Consider the following 17,657-nt stretch of genomic DNA (forward strand, 5'->3'; position numbering starts at 1 on the left):
TATGACCCAGCAATTGCACTGCTGGGTATTTACCCTAAAGATACAAATGTAGTGATCCGAAGGGGCACGTGCACCCGAATGTTTATAGCAGCAATGTCTACAATAGCCAAACTATGGAAAGAACCTAGATGTCCATCAACAGACGAATGGATAAAGAAGAGGTGATATATATATACAATGGAATACTATGCAGCCATCAAAAGAAATGAAATCTTGCCATTTGTGACGTGGATGGAACTAGAGGGTATCATGCTTAGCGAAATAAATCAAGTGGAGAAAGACAGCTATCATATGATCTCCCTGATATGAGGGAGAGGAGATGCAACATGGGGGGTTAAGGGGGTAGGAGAAGAGTAAATGAAACAAGTTGGGATTGGGAGGGAGACAAACCATAAGTGACTCTTAATCTCACAAAACAAACTGAGGGTTGCTGGGGGGAGGGGAGTTGGGAGAGGGAGGGTGGGGTTATGGACATTGGGTAGGGTATGTGCTATGGTGAGTGCTGTGAAGTGTGTAAACCTGGAGATTCACAGACTTGTACCCCTGGGGGGAAAAAAAAACTATATATGTTTATAAAAAATAATAAAAAAAAAATAGTTGGATCCATTATTGTTGATGCACATAAAAGCTACTGCTATTTGTACAGAAGTTTTATAACAACTAATCCTATATACACTTGTTATTAAGTGCATTATTTCTTTCATTTGCTCATAATATTTATTTTCCAAACATTAAATCAAATTATAGAAAATAATGATACATTTGTGTCATTTCTATTATTTTAATTGATTTATTTTTTCTTGACAGCTTGATTTTGCTAATAGTTCTAGAAAAATTATGGTAAATAAAAGTGGAGACATTGAGCCTAGCTGTTTTAATTTCATTAATCTTGATTTATGCTTCTAGTATTTTAACATTTAGACTTCAGTTTTAAGTTTATCCATAGACAGATGGAACTTTGGAAGCTAGAAAACAAGACAGTCAGTGAGAGAGAGGGGAAATTGCAAGCGAAGGGATAAACATATTGAATAGATTTGGTAACAGGAGAGAGACCAAACACACACACACACACACACACACACACACACACACACACACACACTTGAGAGTTTCTTTTAATCAGTAATTGTGTTGAATTTCTCAAGTATACTTTAAGCCTTTAATGAGCATAACATATAGAAAATTTTAACCTATTACTATATTATTATATTTTGTAATAATTGACCACCTTGCTTTTATATATCCTGTGATTATTGATCTGTAATTGTCATATTCCATGACATCTGCCTTAGGAGGAGCAAAGTAAAAATATTAGTGATGTTTCTGTTATTAACAGCTCTGTTGATATCACCTTTTGTTGAGCTAAAAAAGTAAAAAGAAAAAGTGTAGCCTTGGTTAGGGGCAGGAAGGAAGATTGTATGATTTAAATAGGTAATTGATGCAAATAGAGATAAATCATGGTAGATAAAGTGATCACAAGTTATGTCAATTATGGAGTGGAAATAGCCATGCTATTTTCCTGCCATCACTTCACATATGGAATAAAATATAATTTTGTCTCTGAGACAAGGTGTATACTAATGACTGCTATTGTGAGAAATCACCAAACAGATGTTATCTTAAGGCGGGAATTTGGATTCCTGCTGATCATTAAGTTCAATCTAAGAATTCTTACTTTAAAAGGACATGGCATAAAGCAATCTGATGACTCAGTTTATGGGTACTTGACTGCAATGATCACTCAGGCATGGTTTATAGGTTTTGTCTACCATTCTGGTTAATTTTAAGATATTCGGAAGTAAATACTAGAAATCATAGCAATAGGGCAGAAGAAACTGAAGAGTTTATCTTTTACACTTTCCATGGCCATAAATCAAAATAATGTGTTGCTTAATTAGCCAGCTAGGTGCAGTTATAAAATGACTGCTACTGCCTACTTGGTTTATCACAGCTTAGCATGCTTCCTTGGCTATGTCAAATATGAATGGAGATGAAATCATTTAAGGACAATGGGAATGGAATCTTAAAAATGTAGATTTTGGTGAACTTGACAATGAGACAAATTAATCTGACAAGATATGTTCATGGGAATAATTTTTTTAAAATATTTTACTTATTTATTTGACAGAAAGGATGAGCACAAGCAGGGTTTGCTGCATAGAAAGGGAGAGAAGCAGACTCCCCATTAATCAGCCTGATGTAGGGCTCAATCCCAGGACCCTGGGATCATGACCTAAGCCAAAGGCAGATGCTTAACAGACTGAGCCATTAAGGTGCCTCATGTTTACAGGAATCTTTAAGACACATCCCAACAGAACTTTATTAAATTTTGAACAAACCCAATTGTAGCTGCATAACACATGGTACTCTGGGTACAGATAATTTTTCCTAAGGGAAACATTTCATTATTCTGTAAAGACAACATATATGGTAGCTTGATTAGCTCTGGCATAGCTATAGCAAACATCCTTTAGATATCTTCAATAATGATTCAGACAGATAAAAATATTTCCTCTAGGCTTTGAGTCTTTACATCTGGACACTGAGCTTTGTTACAAAGTTGGTTGGATCCACTCTTTACTTATTACTTCTTGGCTTACCTTTTGAATTTGGAAAGCACACCTTGAAGCAACCTCCCTTAGAAAGGAGTGTAAAGGAGATAAAGGAATTGGGTCACAATGACGTTAAATATCCTGAATGTGAAGCAGTCAGCAGGTGCTGAGAGCCAGTGTTGAATCAAGTTGTGTGGCACCAGATATCTCTTACAGAAGCATTCCAGGGTGCACCTTGCCTGGATCACGGTTGATACATTCAGCTACATATCCCCTCAGCCATCTCTCACCAAAATGACTAGGAGGAGGAATGCCCAACAGAGGAAAAATTCAGAGACTGTACCCTCTCCATCAGAGCTATTGGATATGGACATAAACAGTATGTTGGAAAGGGAATTCATGCTAACAATTATTCAGATGATTGCTAGGTTGGAGAAAACCATTAATGATAAAATAGAATTGACTAGGGCAGAAGTGAAAGCCACCAGGGAAGATGTTGCTATCAATGAGTTCTAATCTAATCTGAATTCTCTAGCAGCTAAGGAAACATTCCAATGTCAGAATTACTGGAATCCGTGAGTGGGGGAAGGGTATCCTGGAGAGGGGGAGAGAAAGAAAGAAGACTAGAGGATATAGTTGAACAAATTCTCCATGAAAATTTTCCCAATCTGGGGAATGGAACCAGCATTCATGTTCTAGAGGCAGAAAGGTTTCCCCCCAAATATCATAGGATCTAGAAAGACCTCAAGACACCTGATTGTGAAACTGATGAGTCATAATTTTAGACAGGAGCTCTTGAAAGCAGCTAGGGGGAAGAGATTCCTTATGTACAGAGGAAGGCCCATCAGAATAATGTCAGACCTGTCCACAGAAACCTGGCAAGCCAGAAAGGGGAGGCAAGATGTATTTAGGGCACTAAATGAAAAGAGCATGCAGCCATGAATACTTTATCCAGCAAGGCTGACATTCAGAATGGATGGAGAAATAAAGAGCTTCCAAGACCAGCAAAGTTTAAAAGAGTATGTAACCACCAAGCCAGTGCTACAAGAAATATTCAGGGGGGTTCTATGAAAGAAGAAAGAAGCCAAGAGTGTCATAGAACAGAAATTTACAGAGACAATCTATAGAAACAAGGACTTCATGGGCAACATGATTTCAATAAAAACTTATCTTTCAATAATCACTGTCAACATGAATGGCAAGGTTTAAAGGAATATGTGACCACCAAGCTGACACTACAAGAAATATTAAGGGAGGGGATCTATAAAAGGAGAAAGAACCCCAGAGTGTCATTGAACAGTAATTTATGGAGACAGTCTATAGAAATAAGGACTTCACAAGTAACATGATGTTAATAAAAAGCTATCTCTCAATAATCACTCTCAACATGAATGGCCTAAACACTCACATAAAATGGCATAGGGTTGCAGATTGAATAAAATGACATGGCCCATCCATATGTTGTCTACAAGAGACCCATTTGGAACCCAAGGATACATCCAGACAGAAAGTGAAGGAACTATCTTTCATGCCAATTGACCTCAAAAGAAGGCTGGGGTAGCAATTCTCATATCAGATAAATTAGATTTTAAATTAAAGACTGTAGTCAGAGATACAGAAGGACACTACATCATTCTTAAAGGATCTATCCACCAAGAAGATCTAACAATTGTGAATATGTATGCCCCCAATATGGAAGCAGCCAACTATATAAGACAACTGTTAAACAAGATAAAGAGTCATATTGATAAGATTACCTTAATAGTAGGTGATCTTAACACACCACTCTCAGTAATAGATCATCCAAGCAGAAAATCAATAAACAAAAGCATTGAGTGACACATTGAACCAGATGGACCTCATAGATATATACAGAACATTCCACCCTAAAACAAGAGAATACTCATTCTTCTCGAGTGCACAGAATAGACCACATACTCAGTCACAAATCAGGACTCAACTGATACGAAAAGAATGAAATTATTCCCTGCATATTCTCAGACAACAGTGCTTTGAAACTGGACCTCAACCACATGAAAAAGCTTGGAACAAATTCAAACACTTGAAAGCTAAAGACCAACATGCTTATGAATGTTTGGATCAACCAGGAAATCAAAGAAGAACTTAAACAATTCATGGAAACCAATGAGAATGAAGACACTTTGGTCCAAAACCTATGGCAGACAGCACAAGCTGTCCAAAGGGGGAAATACATAGCCATCCAAACCTCCCTCAAAAAAATTGAAAAATCCAGAATATACCAGCTCTCTTTACACCTTCAAGACCTGGAGAATCAACAACAAATTAAGCCAGCCCCCCACAAAAGAAGGGAAATAATCAAGATTAGAGAAGAGATCAATGAGATAGAAACTAGAGATTGAGTAAAACACATCAATGAAACTAGAAGCTTGTTCTTTGAAAGAATCAATAAGATCGATAAACCATTGGCCAAAATAATCCAGAAGAAAAGAGAGAGGATCCAAATTAATAAAATTATGAATGAAAGGGGGGGAATAATGACTAACACCAAGGAAATATAAACAATCATCAGAAATTATTATCAACAGTTATATACCTAAAAGTTAAGCAACCTAGAAGAAAGGGATGCATTCCTAGAAACCTATAAACTTCCAAAACTGAATCAGGAAGAAATTGACAACCTGAATAAACCAATATCTAGTAATGAAATTAAAACAGTGATCAAGGGCCGTCTGGGTAGCTCAGTGGGTTAAAACCTCTGCCTTTGGCTCAGGTCATGATCTCAGGGTCCTGGGATCGAGCCCCATATCAGGCTCTCTGCTCAGCGGGGAGCCTGCTTCCCCCTCTCTCTCTGCCGGCCTCTCTGTCTCCTTGTGATCTCTGTCTCTGTCAAATAAATAAATAAAATCTTAAAAAAAAAAAAAAAAAAAACAGTGATCAAAAACCTCCCAAGAAACAAGAGCCTAGGACCTGACAGATTCCCTGGCGAGTTCTATCAAACTTTCAAAGAAGAAATAATATCTATTTTCCTGAAGCTGTTTTGAGAAAATTGAAGCAGAAGGACAACTTCCAGACTCTTTTTATGAAGCTAGCATTACCCTGATCCCCAAACCAGACAAAGACCCCACCAAAAAGGAGAATTTCAGACCAATATCCCTGATGAATATGACTGTCAAGATTCTCAACAAGATCCTAGCTAATAGGATCCAAAAGTAAGCTAAAAGGTTTATCCACCGTGACTAGGTGGAATTTATCCCTGGGTTGCAAGCGTTGTTCAACATTTGCAAATCAATCAATGGGATAGAACAAATCAATAAGAAAAGAGAGAAGAACCACATGGTCCTCTCAATTGATCCGGAAAAGCATTTGACAAGATACAGCATCAGTTCCTGATTAAAATGCTTTGAAGTATAGGGATAGAGGGAACATTCCTCAACTTCATAAAATCTACCTCTGAAAAACCCACAGCAAATATCCTTAATGGAAAAAAGCTGACAGCCTTCTCTTTGAGATCAGGAACATGACAAGGATGACCATTTTCACCACTGTTGTTCAATATAGTACTATAACTACTAGCAACAGCAATCAGACAAGAAAAAGAAATAAATGGTATTCAGATTGACAATAAAGAAGTCAAACTCTTTCTCTTTGCAGATGACAGGATACTTTATACAGAAAACCCAAAAGACTCCACCCCCAAACTACTAGAACTCATACAGTGATTCAGTAATGTGGCAGGATACAAAATCAATGTACATAAATCAGTTGCTTTCTTATACACTAACAATGAAAATATAGAAAGGGAAATGAGAGAATCGATTCCATTTACTAGCACCAAGAACCATAAGATACCTGAGAATAAATGTAACCAAAGAGGTAAGGGATCTGTACTCAAGGAACTACAGAACACTCTGAAAGAAATTGAAGAAGACACAAAAAAGATTGAAGACAATTCCATGCTCATGGATCGGAAAAACAAGCATTGTTAAAATGTCTACACTGCCCAAAGCAATCTATACTTTCAATGCCATCCCAGAATTCCACCGGCATTTTTCAAAGAGCTGAGACAAACAATCCTAAACTTTGTATGGAACCAGAAGAGACCCTGGATTGCTAAGGAAATGTTGAAAAAGAAAAACAAAACTGGGGGCATCACATTGCCTGATTTCAAGCTTTACTACAAAGCTGTGATCACCAAGACAGCATGGTACTGGCAAAAAAAAAAAAAAAACAAAAAACAAAAAAAAACAAACAAACAAACAAAAAAACAGACACACAGACCAGTGGAACAGAGTAGAGAGCCCAGATATGGACCCTTAACTTTATGGTCAACTAATCTTCAACAAAGCTAGACAAATTATACAGTGGAAAAGAGACAATCTCTTCAACAATGGGGCTGGGAAAATTGGACAGCTATGTATAGAAGAATGAAACTCGAGCATTCTCTTACAAAATACACAAAGATAAACTCAAAATGGATAAAAGACCTCAACGTGAAGCAGGAATCCATCAGAATCCTGGAGAAGAACATAGGCAGTGACCTCTTCAACACTGGCCACAGCAACTTCTTTCAAGATATGTCTCCAAAGGCAAAGGAAACCAAAGCAAAAATGAACTTTTGGGACTTCATCAAGATCAAAAGCTTCTGCACAGCATGGGAAAAAGTCAACAAAACAAAGAGGCAACCCACAGAATGGGAGATGATATTCGCAAATGACACTACAGACAAAGGGATGATATCTAAGATCTATAAAGACCTCCTCAAACTCAACACACACAAAAAAGATAATCATGTCAAAAAATGGGCAGAAGACATGAATAGACACTTCTCCAGTGAAGACATACAAATGGCTAACAGACACATGAAAACATATTCATCATCACTAGACATCAGGGAGATTTGAATCAAAATCACATTGAGATACCACCTTACACCAGTTAGAATGGCCAAAATTAACAAGACAGTAAACAACAAGTTTTGGAGAGGATGTGGGGAAAGGTGACCCTCTTATATGGTTGTTGGGAATGCAAGTTAGTGCAGCCACTTTGGAAAACAGTGTGGAGATTCCTTAAGAAATTAAAAATAGAGCTTCCCTATGACCCTGCAATTGCACTACTGGGTACCCCAAAGATATAGATGTAGTGAAAAGATGGGCCATCTGTACCCCAATGTTCATAGCAGCAATGGCCACAGTTGCCTAAGTGTTGAAAGAACCAAGATGCCCTTCAACAGACAAATAGATAAAGAAGATATGGTCCATATATACTATGGAGTATTATGCCTCCATCAGAAAGGATGAATACCCAACTTTTGTATCAACATGGATGGGACTGGAAGAGATTATGCTGAGTGAAATAAGTCAAGCAGAAAGAGTCAATTATCATATGGTTTCACTTATTTGTGGAGCATAAGGAATATATGGAGGACATGGGGAGATGGAGAGAAGTGAGTTGGGGGATACTGGAGGGAGAGATGAACCATGAGAGACTGTGGACTCTGAGGAATAAACGGAGGGTTTTGGTGGGGAGAGGGGTGGGAGGTTGGGTGATCCTGCTGGTGGGTATTAAGGAGGGCACGCATTGCATGGAGCACTGGGTGTGGTGCATAAACAATGAATTCTTGAACATGGATAAGAAATTTAAAAAATAAATAAAAATTAAAAAGAAAAAAAAAAGAAAATATTTCCTCTAGTCTCATGATTGTGATTAGGAAAAAACAAACAAACAAACAAAAAAACTTGCTAACCAAAATAAGATCACTAATAGGAACTATCTTCCAGGGGAGATAGAAGGGCAGTACAGGGCAGTACACAGACACCAGAAAGCTTTAAGTAAATGGAATAACCAAGTAAAGATTCGAAGGAACCTCTTACCTATCAAAAGTGCTAGAAGCTGGGTTATAGCCTTAGCCAGTAACACAAGTTGATATTCAAATCAGGATAGAATTTGCTATCTTTAAATTTCAGTGCTTAATTTGCTACAAAATCAAGTCAATTACAATGTAATCAAGTCAATGATCTAAACATCATGGGTAAGAGTGTAATTTATCTTCTCTGATGTTCAACTATAAAATTAAGCACATAAAGATCTAATACTGTATCATCTTTGTGGGATGGTATATGGGCTAGTATCTGTAAAAGTTTATACTATGAGATCTGTGATACGGCTATACATATACATACTATGTAGCTTCCAGAATTTAATGAACAATGGTTTCTAGTAACCACCACAGTCACTGCAACTATAAGGTACATGAAAGGAGTTCTTAAGGGGCTGGGGAGAGAAATGGAGAATAACATGATAATTTTAAATGAAGTATTGTGTCAAACATTATTTTTTTTTCTTTATACTGTAGGTTTGCAGTGTAACAAAGAGTTTAAAACTTCACTGATAAAATTAAGACTGTGAAGTATGAAAATGATTCTCAGTATAAGAAAATATTTTGGTGACTTGAGTTCAGGCCTCCGATTAATGTGATATTGTGGAAACTGATTGGTTAGAAAATAAAATAAATTTGACCTTAGAAATATGACATACATACTAAGTATTTTGTTAATCTATATTTTAAAAGTTTTTAACAGTGGTTAGTGTTGGGGTCCATTATCAAAGGAACGAGACTGAGACAAAGTGAAAGTTATGCAAAGCCTTATTCTATGCCAAGCATTAGAAGTAAGACTGACCAGCCAGGAGAATGAGACTGAGACAAAGTGAAAGTTATGTGAAGCTTTATTCTATGCCAAGCATTAGAAGTCAGACTGACTGGCCAGGGCTGCCTCCAAAGAGAGCAACCCCCTCCCGATCTCACAGGCTGGTTTTGTAGGGCATAACCGCAAACCCAAGGTATGTGGCTTCTATTGTTAAGGCGTTTACTCCCAGAATCGATACCTGGAACCATACCAGGAACTACGGGGGTGTTTATCCCGGAATGAAGTCCGTGTATGTAAACAACAATATGGCTACCTAGGCAATATGGAGTTGCTCTGGCTAAGCAGGCCCTAATAGTTAAACAGGTTTTAACATTAAATAGGCCCTAACATTCCCCCCTTTTCTTTGGATATTAGTCAATTCTTTGACTCTTCAGCCAGTTCCTGAGGGTGAAAATAGGCTGAACTGAGGTGTCGTTAACCTTGAGTGTTGTTCCATCTGCTGTTTTTCTGATTTTCTATTGGTCTGTTTTAGGCCGATGAGGTGTCCCCTGGCTGCTGCTGAATAGGAACAGGGTTAAAAGTGACCAAGTTATGAAACCCTTTTGAGTCTTAGTTTTAGTCCACAGTTAGTGGGGTCCACCGGCAGTGGCTCCCATTTCTGGGGTCGTCCTTGTTTTCGGTTCATTTGACGTGACACGTGTGAAGCCAAACCCTGATGCCTTCTACTTTTACTGTCGTGGGGGTGGTCAGGATGACCATGAATGGTCCCTTCCAGTGGGGCTCCAAGTTTTCCACTCAGTGACTGCTTATCCAAACCAAGTCTCTGGGTTGGTAAGGATGCAGTTCTACCTCCGTCTCTGTCTCAGTGTAGGCAGCTCAGATCCCTGTGTGGGCTCTTTTTAAGACAGACTGTAGTGCCTACAGTGACTGGAGTACAGACTGATTGGTCATTTCTGTTAGGCCAACCTTTTGTAGCCATGGGCAGAGTGGAGGGGGGTCTCCTGAACATTATTTTAAATGGGGTAACCTTGTTTAAGTAGGGTGTACATCGTGCCCTAAGGAGGGCAAGGGGAAGGAGATCCACCCATCCATCACCAGTCTCCAGAATTTACTTTGTCAAAGTCTCTTTAAGAGTCCGGTTCATGGGGTGCCTGGGTGGCTCAGTGGGTTAAAGCCTCTGCCTTCAGCTCAGGTCATGATCCCAGAGTCCTTGGATCGAGCCCCGCATCGGGCTCTCTGCTCAGAGGGAGCCTGCTTCCTCCTCTCTCTCTGCCTGCTTCTCTGCCTACTTGTGATCTTTGTCAAATAAATAAATAAAATCTTAAAAAAATAAAAATAGTCCGGTTCATTCTTTCTACTTGTCCAGATCTCTGGGGCTGGTAGGCACAGTGTAGATTCCAATTAGTGCCCATGGCCTTGGCCAATGCCTGTGAGACTGAACTCACAAATGCAGGGCTGTTGTCTGACCCAATTGCAAGAGGCAACCCAAACCTAGGAATTATTTCCTCTAGTAGCTTTTTGGCTACCATTCCTGCCATTTCATGTTCGCGGAAAAAGTCTCTACCCAGCCTGAAAAGGTATCCACAAAAACTAACATATACTTGTGTCCATACTTTCCCTGTTTCATCTTTGTAAAATCTACTTCCCAATAAATTCCTGGTTCCCTTCCTCTTTCTCTTTTTCCTCTTCCCATCCTAGTTCCTCCCTCATTTACTGCCTGACACTGAGCACATCTATCAACCACATCCTGAGCCATATGACCTAATTTAGAAACCTGGAACTGTTTACCCACAAGCTCCTTAAGCTTGCGTGTCCCTAAATGAATGCCCTGATGTATTTGGCTTACTGATTTTTTTCCTAGTCTTCAAGGGAGAATTAACTTTTCTGCCCTAGTCTTAGCCCAATCCCCTTCATAGTCTAATTTAGTCCATTTTTGTAAATAATTTAAATCTTCCTCTGAATAATCTGGTTTTTCTGGTAGGGCTAGAGCCAGGAGTGTAACCACTTCTTGAGCCGTTTCCCTGGCTGCTTGCTTTGCTGTTCGATCTGCTAATTGGTTTCCTTTTGAAACCAGATCAGTCCCTTTTTGGTGCCCTGGGCAAAGCATAATGGCCACCTCTTTCAGGTCCCAAATAGCCTGGAGGAGAGTCAATATTTCTTTTCTGTTTTTAATTTCTTTTCCTTCTGCTATTAATGGGCCCCTTTCTTTATAAATAGCCCCATGTATATGGAGAGTAGCAAAGGTGTACCTGCTGTCTGTCTAGATGTTGGCAGTCTTACCCTTGGCCATCTGCAGTACCTTGGTGAGTGCAATCAGCTCCGCTTTTTGCCCTGAGGTTCCATGTGGTAGGGCTGCCTTCCAGAGCTCCTGTTCAGGAGAAACCAGTGCAGCCCCCGCATACCTCTTTCCATCAATTATGTAGCTACTCTCATCTGTGAACAGAGTCATCTCTGCATCTGGGAGGGGAGTGTCTCGAGTTCAGGCATTATTCCTGTGATCTGGGTTAGGACCTCCCCGCAGTCATGAGGGTGGTCAGCTAGCTTTTCTGGCAGCAACGTGACTGGATTTAGCACTGCTGGGGGCCTGAAAATCACTTTGGGTTCGTTGAGGAGGAGGGCTTGATAACCTGTCACTCGGGCGTTTGTCATCCACGGGTCTGGTGGGGTCTGAAGGAGGCCTTTGATAGCGTGAGTAGTGTTCAAGATGAGATTTTGACCCAGAGTTAATTTACTTGCATCCTTGACCAGGAAGACCGTGGCAGCAATTATGCGGAGGCAAGGGGGGAACCCAGCCGCTACTGGATCTAGTTTTTTTGCTAAGATAGTTTTTTTGCCAAGGCCCCAGAGTCTGAGTCAAAACCCCTTTGACCACCCCTGCCTTTTCATCTACATACAAGTGGAAGGACTTGGTAACATCTGGGATGGCCAGTGCTGGGGCACTCAGTAAGGCTGTTTGTAAATTTTGAAATTCTCCTTCTGCCTCAGCTGTCCACTCTACCATAGTGAGTCCTCCCTTAATCAGTTCATAGAGGGGTTGGGCAATCTCCGTGAACCGTGGTATCCACAGTCTTCAGTAGCCCACTGTCCCAAGAAACTCCCTCACTTGTTGGGGTGTGATGGGGCACGGTTATCGGGTGATCACCTGTTTCCTGGACTCAGACAGTGAACGCACTCCCTAGTGGAGATCAAAGCCTAAATAAGTGGCATGGCTCTGACAAAGCTGTGCTTTCTTTGCTGACACCTGATACCTTTTATCCTGCGGAGTCTGTAAGAGAGTTTTCGTCCCCCCCCACCCCCCCACAAGCATGACTCATAGTCCTCAGCGGCTATTAGCAAGTCATCAACATACTGTAACAGAGTGACTCCCGGCTGGGTTATTCTGTACTCACACAAATCCTCGTGTAGGGTCTCGTCGAAGATGGTGGGTGAATTTTTGAATCCTTGGGGAAGTCTTGTCCAGGTGAGCTGGCCCTGGAACACTTCCTGTGGGTCAGACCACTCAAAAGCAAGAGGGGTTGAAACTTCCTTGCCAAAGGTATGCAGAAAAATGCATCCTTGAGATCTAAGACGGTATACACAGTTCTTTTGGTGCCTACGAGGGAGAGTAGGGTATAGAGGTTGGGCACCATCGGGCGGATATCTTCAACCCATTTGTTAACTTCCTGCAAGTCCTGAACAGGTCAGTACTCCCCCAGTTTCAGCCTTTGTGACGGGCATTAAAGGTGTGTTCCATGGAGACTTGCAAGGAACTAGGATCCCGTCTCCTCGGAGGCCGTTAATGTGTTTTTTGGTCCCTTCCTTTGGTTCCCAGGGGTGGGAGTACTGCCGGACTCGAATGGCTGTAGCTGTTGCTTTTAACTGTACCATTATTGGAGGCCATCCCTTGGCCAGGCCAGGAGGCCTCCCTTCTGCCCAGACTTCAGGAAATTCAACCTGTAGGGTTTGGAGAAGGCTTCCCTCCCTTATATCCTCTGGCTTTGAGACTGGCTTGTAAAGGAGTTGTTCATCTACTGCTGCCACAAGCATCTGCACAGTGGGTTGTCCCAAAGTCACAGTCATGTCTTATTCAGAGAACTGAACGCCAGCCCGTAGTTTGTGGAGGAGATCTCTTCCCATCAGGTTATACGGAGCATTAGGAAGGACCAAGAATCAATGCTTGACTACTCCCAAGGCCAAATTCAAAGTCCTTTCTGTTGTCCATTTCTGTCTTTCTGTGCCATTTGCCCCTTGTACCCAAACTTCCTCTCCAGATAGTTTTCCCATAGGCTTTAGTAATGATGAAAATTGGGCTCTCATGTCCACCAAAAAATCAATTGATTTCCCCTCCACCTCAATTTTAACCCAAGGTTTGGGGAGGGTCTCTGAACCATGGCCCCTTCAGTCTTTGGTGACCAGCATTGCATTTTCTTCTTAGGGCACTCTCTGGCCCAGGGTCCTTTTCCCTTGCAGTAAGCACACTGATCTGAATCTAAGCCTTCCCACCTGCTTTCTCTGTGTTTAGGGTTTTGTTTTTGTTTTGTTTTGTTTTGTTTTTTTGTTTGTTTGTTTGTTTTGTTTTGTTTTTTTTAATTGACCATCTCCTACCTGCCTTTTTCTTTTCCATTGACCTTCTTTTTTTTTTTCTGTCTCCTTCCCCCCTCATGTAATGTCAAAACTTTAACTATTTTTTTAGTCTGTTTTTCATACTTTAAGACAAAACTATTTACTCTCTTAGACCCTCTTTTTTTGTGTGTGTACAGTTTTTTTAAACTTACTATCAGTTAACTGCCTTTCCTCTGGTTTTTCAGACAACATTAAAACTTTTAATAAAAACCTTATAGTGTTTTTCTTTTGGTAGTCTGTCCTAACCATACCTTTTTTTTTTTTTTTTTTCCTGAAAATTTCCCTTCAAAAACATTTTACAACATTCTTTTGTATCCAGGTTTTGTCCCAAGTCATTTCCTTTCAAACAACCATCTCATTTAGGACAAAATTACCTTTTTCTTTAACAAAATGTATTCCCATTCCTTATCTTTCTTATGTATCTCCTACTTTTTTAACATATAGGGTCATTTCCCTTACTTCCATCAGTCTTAGTTACAGTTAGCAGAATTTTCTATTCTTAGAAACATTTCTGTTTCTAGTGATGGTTAAGTATTAACCAATTGTGAACAGTTACAAAAGAATTCTGTAGATGGCAAATTTATGAATCAGTTAAGCACAAAACATGTTTACCAACAGATTTAAAAAGCACAAACTTAGTTCCAGCAACCAATACTTTAGCATTTTATCCCATTTGTTTAAGACCTAGATGTCCAACAACTTTAATTCCATTTGTCATCCAAGCAAAATTTTAAATTTTCAGGTTACCAAAGACTTTGAAAGCTACTTTAACAATTACCCATTAAAACTTTGAGACAGACAATTATCCATCAGTTCAGTTATTTCTTTGCTAACAGATTTTAACAAATAACATGAGCTTATTTCACCTTCAGTGAACTTTGATTGAAGTTTCACATTTACTGCTGTAACTTTAAAGACATGTCTATCTTAATTAAACCAACAAACTTAACTTAGTTCAAATACTGATTTATGTTTCACCTGGACCAACTCCACTTTTTTTTTTTTTTTAATTTTATTTATTTGACAGAGAGAGAGAGATCACAAGTAGGCAGAGAGAGAGAGAAGGAAGCAGGCTCCCCGCTGAGCAGAGAGCCTGATGCAGGGCTCAAACACAAGATCCTGAGATCATGGCCTGAGCCAAAGGCAGAGGCTTAACCCACTGAGCCACCCAGGCGCCCCCCCACCCGACTCCACTTTTAATGTTTACCTGAGACATGGGTGAGAAGATCTGGAGTGGGGAGTGTTAGGTCCAGGGGCTGCTCTTCTTGCTCCTTGACAGTGAAGAGGGAAGGAGCCATGGTGCAGAAAGCACTGAGGATGGTCTAGAGGCCAGTTATGTAGGCTGCACACAAGTCGGTGCAGAAACAGAAGGGGGAGGGCTGGCAGAAGGCAGAGAAAGGATTCCCAGTTTTAGAGAGTTTTCCTGGGTAAACCTTGTCACCCAACTGGGTGGTTTTACCTTGAAAATCCTTGAAATGCTGGAGAACAAGACGTAGGGGTGTCATAGGTCCCTTACTCTCCACTTGCCCCAATTCTCCAAACACAACAAACAACACAACAGACAACAAAAAGACAAGACAAAGACAATCGCAGACCAGACCCAGCAGCCATTCCTCAACCAGATATCAAGTCTAAGGGTGTGCAAGATATAATCCCAACTCAAAAATACAACCTGCCACTGGTGGGGATTTTCTTGGTCCCCTGACCGCCTAGGGGGACTTGAACACCCTAGCAGGTCCCCTGATCACCTAGGGGGATTTAAAACCCCTGGCAATCTCCCAGTGGAGGGATGGGGCATCACCACAACCACTCCAGCCCTAGGGAGCAATGCTGTGTCTAGCTTCTCCTAGGTGGGCTATACCCTGGAGCTCCGCAACCAGACAGACAGACAGACCAGATCCTGCAGAATAAAATCTCAAGATCTTACCTCCAGAGGCTTTTCCAAGAAACTCTGATGCTGACTCAGTTCTCGTCCTTTAATCCTGGATGAGCCCCCAGAATGTTGGGGTCTGTTATCAAAGGAACGAGATTGAGACAAAGTGAAAGTTATGCAAAGCCTTATTCTATGCCAAGCATTAGAAGTTAGACTGACAGGCCAGGAGAATGACACTGAGACAAAGTGAAAGTTATGTGAAGCTTTATTCTATGCCAAGCATTAGAAGTCAGACTGACTGGCCAGGGCCACCTCCAAAGAGAGCAACCCCCTCCCGATCTCACAGGCTGGTTTTATAGGGCATAACTGCAAACCCAAAGTACGTGGCTTCTGTTGTTAAGGCGTTTACTCCTGGAATCAATACCCGGAACCATACCAGGAAATACAGGGGTGTTTATTCCCGGAATGAAGTCCGTATATGTAAACAATATGGCTACCTAGGCAATATGGAGTTGCTCTGGCTAAGCAGGCCCTAATAGTTAAACAGGTCTTAACATTAAATCAGCCCTAACATTTAGTGGAAATAAAAGACTGCTTAAACTGGAATTAAAAAAAAAAAAATAGAGCTGTTTAAGGGATATGGTCACAATTAATGTGCTTCATAGAATGAATTCCTACTCTCCACTGGGTGGTTCAAATCCTCTTTTTTTATGTTAATAGGCTTCTTTGTATGAGAAAATATTGCAGAAAAACAAATAATAAGATACTCAAGGAAAACTATTGGGATTTTATCAAGATCAAAAGCTTTTGCACAGCAAAGGAAACAGTTCACAAAACCAAAAGACAACTGACAGAATGGGAGAAGATATTTGCAAACGACATATCAGATAAAGGGCTAGTGTCCAGAATCTATAAAGAACTTAGCAAACTCAACACCCAAAGAACAAATAATCCCATCAAGAAATGGGCAGAAGACATGAACAGACATTTCTGCAAAGAAGACATCCAGATGGCCAACAGACACATGAAAAAGTGCTCCATATCACTCGGCATCAGGGAAATACAAATCAAAACCCCAATGAGATACCACCTCACACCAGTCAGAATGGCTAAAATTAACAAGTCCGGAAATGACAGATGCTGGCAAGGATGCGGAGAAAGGGGAACCCTCCTACACTGTTGGTGGGAATGCAAGCTGGTGCAACCACTCTGGAAAACAGCATGGAGGTTCCTCAAAATGTTGAAAATAGTACTACCCTATGACCCAGCAATTGCACTGCTGGGTATTTACTCTAAAGATACAAATGTAGTGATCCGAAGGGGCACATGCACCTGAATGTTTATAGCAGCAATGCCTACAATAGCCAAACTATGGAAAGAACCTAGATGTCCATCAACAGACGAATGGATAAAGAAGAGGTGGTATATATACACAATGGAATACTATGCAGCCATCAAAAGAAATGAAATCTTGCCATTTGCGACGACGTGGATGGAACTAGAGGGTATCATGCTTAGCGAAATAAGTCAATCGGAGAAAGACAACTATCATATGATCTCCCTGATATGAGGGAGAGGAGATGCAATATGGGGGTTAAGGGGGTAGGAGAAGAGTAAATGAAGCAAGATGGGATTGGGAGGGAGATAAACCATAAGTGACTCTTAATCTCACAAAACAAACTGAGGGTTGCTGGGGGGAGGGGATTGGGAGGGGGGTGGGGTTATTATGGACATTGGGTAGGGTATGTGCTATGGTGAGTGCGGTGAAGTGTGTAAACCTGGCGATTCACAGACTTGTACCCCTGGGGGAAAAAATATATTATATGTTTATTAAAAAAAAAAAAAAAGATACTCAAGGAAAATATGTGTCAAGAGAATCCCAGGTAAGAGGGTACACTTGGAAGACAGAGGAAGTGAAGATTAAAATAGCCCTGAAATATATTTCTGTCCTGACTACCAAGGAGTGAGAACATAGGCGACCAATCTAATCTCCTATTAGTATGT

Source organism: Lontra canadensis, unplaced genomic scaffold (assembly GCF_010015895.1).
Source record: "Lontra canadensis isolate GAN:19392208 unplaced genomic scaffold, GSC_riverotter_1.0 scaffold1, whole genome shotgun sequence".
Taxonomy (NCBI): domain Eukaryota; kingdom Metazoa; phylum Chordata; class Mammalia; order Carnivora; family Mustelidae; genus Lontra; species Lontra canadensis.